The 8,188-nt window shown below is 39.7% G+C and overlaps 1 protein-coding gene across 1 annotated transcript in view; it reads right to left on the reverse strand.

Annotated features, from left to right (window-relative positions):
- Window positions 1–8,188, reverse strand: part of ITCH (itchy E3 ubiquitin protein ligase) — a 114,196-nt gene that overhangs the window by 82,085 nt on the left and 23,923 nt on the right. The gene's annotated exons all lie outside the window — the stretch shown is intronic.

The raw sequence follows: 8,188 nt of genomic DNA on the forward strand, positions 1-8,188 counted from the left end.
TCTTGGTCTAGGATCTTAGAGCATTATGTCTTATTCATACTATGCAAGTGCCACTATTGTTTAGCAGCCTGTATAATGCACTGTTTCAATCTGCATTTTCAGTATACTGATTCATTCAAATGTGTCCAATAATTTAAAATATTACTCCCAATAGTCTTGAATATCTTTACATTATCTGACTTTTGAAAACTGTCATGAGGGCAAGCAGACTTTTCAAGCCAGTATAATCCTTTTTAGATTAATCATATCTGCCTGTAAGAAATAAGACACCTATTTCTCCTTTATAGATAAGAGCTTAACTCCCATCAATATGAAAGGAAGCTATATACACTCATTAAGCAGAGATGAGACTAAACCTTTCATGTGAGGTCCAAAGTCACTTGCCAGTGATGAATATATTGTACTTTTCATAAGAGTGGGATGTGAATTTCAACTTAATTACAAATGTATTGCGTTTTTTTTCCAGAGTGAAATCTTCACTTGACTGCAGGTTTACATTTTGTGACAATCATACTAAATAATTCTCCTCTCAATACATGTTATCAAAGATTTTAAGTTAAAGGACGCAGTCAATTTGAAATTCTGTCAATTTAAACAAATTTAGTAGTAGATTCAATTACTACCCTGGCCCAAGTTCCCCTGCCATTTTTTTTTTTTAATTGATAGTGCATCTTTACATTTGTCTGGGACTTTCTTTCCTTTTTTTTTTTTTTTAAACAGTTTTAAGAAATCCAGTCAGTTTGTATTCAGAGTCATGGGAAGAAGATATGGAGGTAGAAAGATGGCAACTGAAAGTTGGTTGCTAGGAACAGCAAGAGGTAGAGGTGGTCTGGCACTAAAAGGGTTAAAAAGATGCTTGAAATAAATAGGATTCAGGAGAGTTTCTGCATCAGAGTGTAACTGGGGTCAGTGAAAGGATCAAGGAGGGCTTTCACAGCAAAATTGGGCCCATCCAGTTTCCCCACCCACGTCTTCATATGTACATCACTTAACCAATACCTGCCACAACAGTCAGCCAGATAATCAGTTTCAATTTCTAAACAGATCTATTTTGTTCAAAGTAGCCTGTGCCCTAGTACTCAAGGACTACAAGTTAAAACCTAAAATCCAGATGCTTAAGTTATGAGTACACAAAAAGAGGTCAGTGTAAGTGGTTAAAAAGAGCTTAGTGTGATTTGAGTGTAAGAAAGAAAGGAGATAGCCCTGTAATTCAACAACAGTCTTCTTCTAAATTTTTCAAACTTTTCACAAATTATTCTCATCTGAGAAGAAGCCAGAACACTTTCAAGCCAAAAGGAATTGTAAAAAATTATTAGAGGCATTAGAAGTAAGATAACTGGTGTTTTATTACACAACAGTTGGTCCCTGAATTTAGAATTAAGAATTATTTATATCAGGTAATTTAGAAGAAAACATCACCTTTCAGAAATAAGCACAAATAAAACCAGCTATTACAGTGTCTATATTCAGGTACAATTCAGCATTGATTATGAAAGAAACTAAAAACAGGTCTCAAATACTTGAATTTTTTAAAATCAATACAGAAAAGCAGTATCATAATTTAACTCTGCGTACTGAGTCAACGTATAAGTTACTGTTCTGGTATAATCAGTCAGGTGCAGCTTCAAAGACAACACTGTTAATTTCAGAGCCAGAATAAAGTATCAGTGAGAAAAAGAGGAAAGTTTTGAGTTGCTCTCCTGCGCTTATTTAAAAAAAAGGCACTCACATTCAGGATGATGTGGAGAAAAGGGAAGACAGTATAAAGCAGAAGAAAATGGTGAAAACCTGCCCAGTTCTTCCCATACTTTCCCCAACTGTATACTCCCTATGGAAGAAACATCTGATGTTTTAAAATACACCTCAACAACTCTTAAGAATGTGTATTGAAAAGAGGTTGCTACTTCAAGAGTAGCAGCATTTCTACCTCTCTCTCTTTCAGACAGACTCATCCTACTGTTTTGAGACAGGTGGCAGTCCCTTCACCTTGATCAGCCTACCTACCGGCCTCGCTTTCCTCCCCCTTTCCAATGTGTAATGTCACGTTACACACCACAGCAACTTTTCCTTTAAGCCAGTTGACTCAATTGTATGTGGTGGATAAGACTGATGACGGTCTGGTTCTTTATACACTTGCTGAATCTCTGTTCCCATTTCTTCCACCAGCCAGTAAGCAAGCAATACATGCAACAAATCAAAGCATCAGCCTGACACCCTTCTGGCATCCACCACTAGCAATAGATCATCCAAAAGAAGCAGTATTGTCTGCGTAATACCCAGATCTAAAACTGCACTGATAAGGATCAAGGAAGCTTAAGGACTCCAGTTGAGACTGCAGGTCCATACTCACCTTCTCCACAACTTTACCTAAAAAGTGTCAATTCCTGGCAAGATTGTCATCAAGAGTTTCTTTGCTTTTCTGAATTTCCACCCTCAGACCCACCTGAAGAGGAGGATGTGAGAACAGGAAAACCTTTCTGAACCCAGCACAAGCTGACAGGATAGATAAGGAAAAGGGGGGGAAATGCATATCCTGGCTACCAAAAGAGAAAAAAAAAAAACTGCCCTTTTTTACGAAACATACAGAGAAAATACTTCAGTGACATTGTAGCCAGATACTCAGAACTGGCCCAACTTGCAACTTTTGACCTAAATTCCTAGTGATCTGAAACGTTCTCTCTACAAAATATACAGATTAGTAAAACTGGTCAACCAACTCTATATGCCTGGAGAAAGATACCCTAGTAAGAGCCTTGCTGAAATCCAAACTGCATTATGATGACTACAAGTTTCCTGAATCCAACAGCTTATGTTATAAACCTATGTAATATTCATTAATTTACATTTCTATGCACAGAAAACTAATTCTATGGTTTGCATGCAATTAGGACAAGGTCACATGACATGAATTACATCTTCTATAGATATGCATGATTTGGTCTGAGTAAAAATTTATAAGTAAGGCATTTTAACCATTAGAACTGCAGCATATAACATTAAAAGAAAGAGGAAAGAAAGGAACAGAAGAGAAATAAGGGGGAAACGATGACTAGATGATATCCTCTTGGTAGCATACCACCATCACCCAGCAGTGAACTGCTCATGGGGAGACAAAGTGGATAAATTAGAGAAGGAAGGAAGGGGCAGCGCAACACTTATTACACACACACATCTGGGATAAGAAACTAATTTGGAGCCTATAATTTATTTTCTGTACCTTGAAACTAACAGCTAATGAATTAAAGGCTTAAAAGGGTGATCGTTCTGATTAGATTTTCACATATGTTCCTACAGAGAAAAGGTACAATTTTCATGTATAGCATTAAGACAGTTGGCTTCTTGAAGCCTGGCAAAGGAAAGCACTGCACAAAATAATTAAAGCCATTTGTGAAAACAAAAATTGTATTGTGACATTCCCCAGAGTACAATCTGGACTGCTGAACCGCTGTGTACCCTCATTTCTCCTGGGGTGCCTTTTACACTACTTTGCTATGAGAACAACCGCTCCTGGCCTGCTCTCACACAGCCTCTAGCATTTACATTACTCCCAGCTGAGATATGAGTGCTTTAACCAGCTGCTCCTGAATTATATTGCAGAATGACACCAGCAAATTCCCTGTCCTAGACTTGCCCCCAGAAATGTGCGCCCTGTACTGCCCAGCTCTTTTCTTCTGGACAATACAAGCTCATATATAATCCATCATTTTATTAGACAATTATATGCACAAACCTTGTTATCGCAAATGGATTTAGATAAAACAATAAAACAAGTTTATTAACTACGGAAAGACAGATTTTAAGTGATTAATAGTAATCAGGCATAAAGTCAGAATTGGTTACAAAAGAAATAAAAGTTAAAATGCAAACTAATATCTAATTTAACAAGCCAAATGAATTTAAAGCAAAAAGGTTTCTCTCATCATATGTTTACAGTAGTCTGGCTGGATTCCTTTCAGTCAGGACCCTTCCTCCTCCACCCCTTTTCCCCAGTTCAATGAAGCTTCCTTTGTCTTTCCAGTGTTGTTGATGCCGTGAGTACAGATGAGGGGAGAGAGGTAATCTGAGGCCTCTGTTCCTCATTTATCTCTCTCCCTCTTCTTTGAGAATCATCTTCAGGTGGGGTTCAGGCGGCACAGTCTGTTTGCCCAGGACCCTCCAGCTGTTCTATTACCAAGATATAAATTTCTTGCTCATGCCCTTCTTTCTGCCAAAGAATGGCCACTTAACCAGGCGATAGTCCATTTGATTATGTTGACACCCAGCTGAGGCATCAGTTTGACGTTTGTTTCTGAGGAACTGGTTTGTGCCTGGTTTTGGAAGGTATCTTATAGAGTAGAATTTTATAACGTCACGTACAATGTTGCCACACATATTTTACCAGGACAATAATGTTCAGCAGATGATGCGTTTTCAAATGATACGTCACAAGGCATACTTTATACAAAATTTATCATAGTCTTGTAAAAAGGATGAACACAAGGGTACAGACTGTTGCATGTATATTTTTATTTCAGCTGTTTCCTCGTCACGATGCAATCCATTTAGAAAGGAACATAATACTGCATACACAAACAGCCTAGTTATAATTGATTCACCATGACAACAGTACTCAAAATGACTAGCTCTGAATTGACAACTAAAAAACAAATTATGTCAATCCAGGCCCAAATGCTGAAGTACCGCACAGGGTCAAAGCCATTGGGGGGGGGGGGGAAGATACCTAAACTGAACCCTGTGCAGCTACAACCAATTAAAAATTTTTGCAGTCATGAAGAAATTATTGGGACAAAATTCTATGGCTTTTGTTTTTCAAGAGGTTAGACTAGATCGTATTGGTCCCTTCCAGTCTTAAAAATATATTATTTTAATAAGACTGCCACACAATGATTGTATTCAATCAAAGCAGAGACCAATTTTAAAACACTTAAATTCAAAGCTTCCATGAAGGTACTTACATTTTCAGCACAACTGCAATGACAGTAGTAACATCAATTCTGGGGTGGAAAGAGCACTTGAAAGTGAGCACCTCACTCCTCCCACATCAGGCCGCAAACTACATTTGCACAGACTCAAGTCTACGGACTCGGGCCCACAGGACTCCCAGTATGGCTGGAGCTCAGGCTCTGAAACTCAGTGAGGGGGCTGGGACTCAGACCTGAGCTCCAGCTTGAATGGTAAAGCCTATGCTGCTACTTTTAGTGCGGCAGTGCAAGCCCAAGTCTGTAGACCTGGGCTCAGACTTGCTGCTGAGGGTTTTCTAGATTTGGGGGGTTGTTTTGCAGTCTGGATGTACCCTCAGGTGGTTATTGTAGGATGGCTGAAAGTGCTGTGTTGTTGCCATACTTTGGCAATATGCAGATAAGTATGGGGGGTGATCTGTGAGGATTTGTGTTCTTCAATCCATCTCATGAAGGGCAAAGGAGGAGACCATTTTCCAAGGAACAATGACAGGGAGCCTACATACAGTTCATCCTATTAATCAAGGTCAGTTGCTAATAGAGGGAATGGGGCCTGTCTTCATGCAGAAGCAAGTTCAGCATTTCTTACTTCAAGAAGTTTTCTACCTACTTTTTCAGACAATACTCATCAGATTTACACAAAAGCTGGTTCCATGAAAACGGATCCATTTTGGGGACAGACACACAATTGGGAAGTCTTCTCTTGTTGAGTTTCAGCAAATTTACTCACAGATGCTCTAGGCAGGATTGGGGCTGCAACCTACAAATTAAACTCATGACCCTTATGATTGGTTAAATCTAGCTGGAGAGGACACTGGGATTAATAATGAGATGTTGTCAATGTTCCTTTCAAGAGGTCAAAATGCCAAAGTCTCTCAACGGAGACTGTTCAATGTACACTCAAGAAATCACCCTTGACATTAACAATTTAGACAGTCATCAATGTCCCTCCACTTGCCTTTTCTGGGAAAATGTTAAAACAACTCTGGCACCTCCAGGAATCCTCAAATTTCCCTCCCCTCACCCAGTTTGGTGTTAAGACCTGGACATAGAAGGCAGACAGCTCTGGACTCTTGTTAATGATCTCTATTGTGGTATTGGACAAAAAATATATAAACCTGGGCACTTGTATTATGCTCCTCAGCACATACTATTAGAAATGAGGCGTTGCTCTCCTTCCCAGCCCTTTTTATCCAAATATTCTATCTTCTACATTAATATTTTACAGATAGGGAATTGAGCCAGTCTGCTCCTCCTCCTGCTAACCGGACCTCTCCCCCAGGCACTCTGGCCAGGCCCCCCCACCTCAAAGAGGAGTTATGTGAATACTACTTGTTTTCTGGGTTTCAGATGTTTAAGTTTGCATTACCTTCAGTCCCTCCCACCACAGATTCCTGTGCACATCGAGGGGCAGAGAGGGGGACTCAGAATCCCAAGAAGAGTGGGATCATTCAAATCCCAGAACACAGAGCAGATGAGGAAAGGGGCTCATACCCCCGCAGAGAGATAAAGTTCTTCTAGATCCTATCACACACACAGAAGATAGAATTCAGGGATGACAGGATATCACACTTCCTCTCGTATTCTCCAACCCTTCCTGTCCTCTGCACCCTCTTCCCCCTTACCTGAGCCCCTACTATACATTCCCATTTATCCCCTCCCCATAACACCTTCATCCCTCCCTTTCTGCAGGCCCAAGCCCCTCTTCCCCTATTACCACCTACTCTTGCACCCCAAATCATCCCTCCCCTCTCACTGAGCATTCCCAGGGGTAATTTATTCTCTTTTCAAAAACAGTTTGAGGACCTTCTGACTGTTCTGCTGTACTCTGATTACATTTCGCCAAACAAAGAACAAACACAACCTTGATAGACATTTTCCCCAAATGCTTACAGTTCATCCTCAGACTGCTGCCCAAGGTGGGCTTCAAACATCAAAGTTGCAGATTCAGAGAGATATTAAGCGGTCCCCATTCATCTCAATGAGGTGTTCTCAGCTCAAAGAGAATACCCAATGGAGATTAATACAGCCTAAAACAATAGCTCTGAGGCATGGTCTACACTACACCATTAGGTCAATGACAGCTATTCTGGTCACTTTTCCCACATAGATAAGATTCTCCCTTGTGACACCCCATAGATTTAGGCCAGTTCTACACTTGAAGGATAACTACACCACTCACAGGTGTGAAAAATCCACATCTCAGAGTGGCATAGTTAAGCCAACCTAAGACCCCATGTAGACAGCGCTAGGTTGATACCTAGCTACCACCTCTTGGGGAGGTGGATTACCTATGCCAATGGGAGAATCTCTCCCGCTGGTGTAGGTAGTGTCTACACTGAAGTTCTACAGCGGCACAGCTGTGCAGCTAACATTTTAAGTGTAGACAAGCCCTTATCCGTAACTAGCGCCACTGTTTATTATTACTTTTTTGTAGTGATTTGGTCATTTTTTAATCTACAGGACAGTACTCATATACCCAAGCCAGTCAGAATGAATTCTATGAATAAGATTTCATGCAACACAAACAAAAGCTTTACTGAAACTCCAAATAATATCTACCAAGTCTCCTTCCACTAATTCTGTAGTTCTATCTAAGAAAGCACTTCGTCTGACAAGATTTGTTATCCCCTGTTCCTTGTTACTCATGGTTTCATTATTCTTTATACGTTTAGTGATTTTTTAAAATGGCATGAACATGCAGATCATTGGGTTTTTAAGTTAAAATTAGAGTGTAATTGCCAAGATCACTCTTTCTTCTAGTACTTCTCCAACTCATTATGCTTTTTCAAAATTAACTTGAGGGTTAGTAAATTTATTGGCCAATTCTTTTGGCACAGCAGGATCTACTGTCCTCCAGACCTTTTATCTGTATATATTCAGATTGTTCAAGTATTTCTTTACCTGCTTTACAATAGCTATTGTTACGAAGACTTTGTCCATTATTTTCAAATTGCCCCCATTTTTCATGTTGCACAGATTTTTAAACAGGAATTAACAAGCCTACTTTCTAATATTAGAAATTTTCCCAAAAACATATTTGTCAAAGCCCTTCAGCTTGCATTAACTCATTTTGTTTTCTTGCTGCCCTCCTCTTTCATAGGAAGCCTTGCCTGACTGGATTTTCTTGTTTAGCTTCCTCACCATTTTTCATTTCCAGAACAGGATTCTTTTTACATTCAGTTCTTTTAGAAACCACACAAACCACAATGAGCACGTCTTACTATTTC

Source organism: Terrapene carolina, unplaced genomic scaffold (assembly GCF_002925995.2).
Source record: "Terrapene carolina triunguis isolate 2854851 unplaced genomic scaffold, T_m_triunguis-2.0 Scaffold233, whole genome shotgun sequence".
In the NCBI taxonomy this organism is placed as follows: domain Eukaryota; kingdom Metazoa; phylum Chordata; order Testudines; family Emydidae; genus Terrapene; species Terrapene triunguis.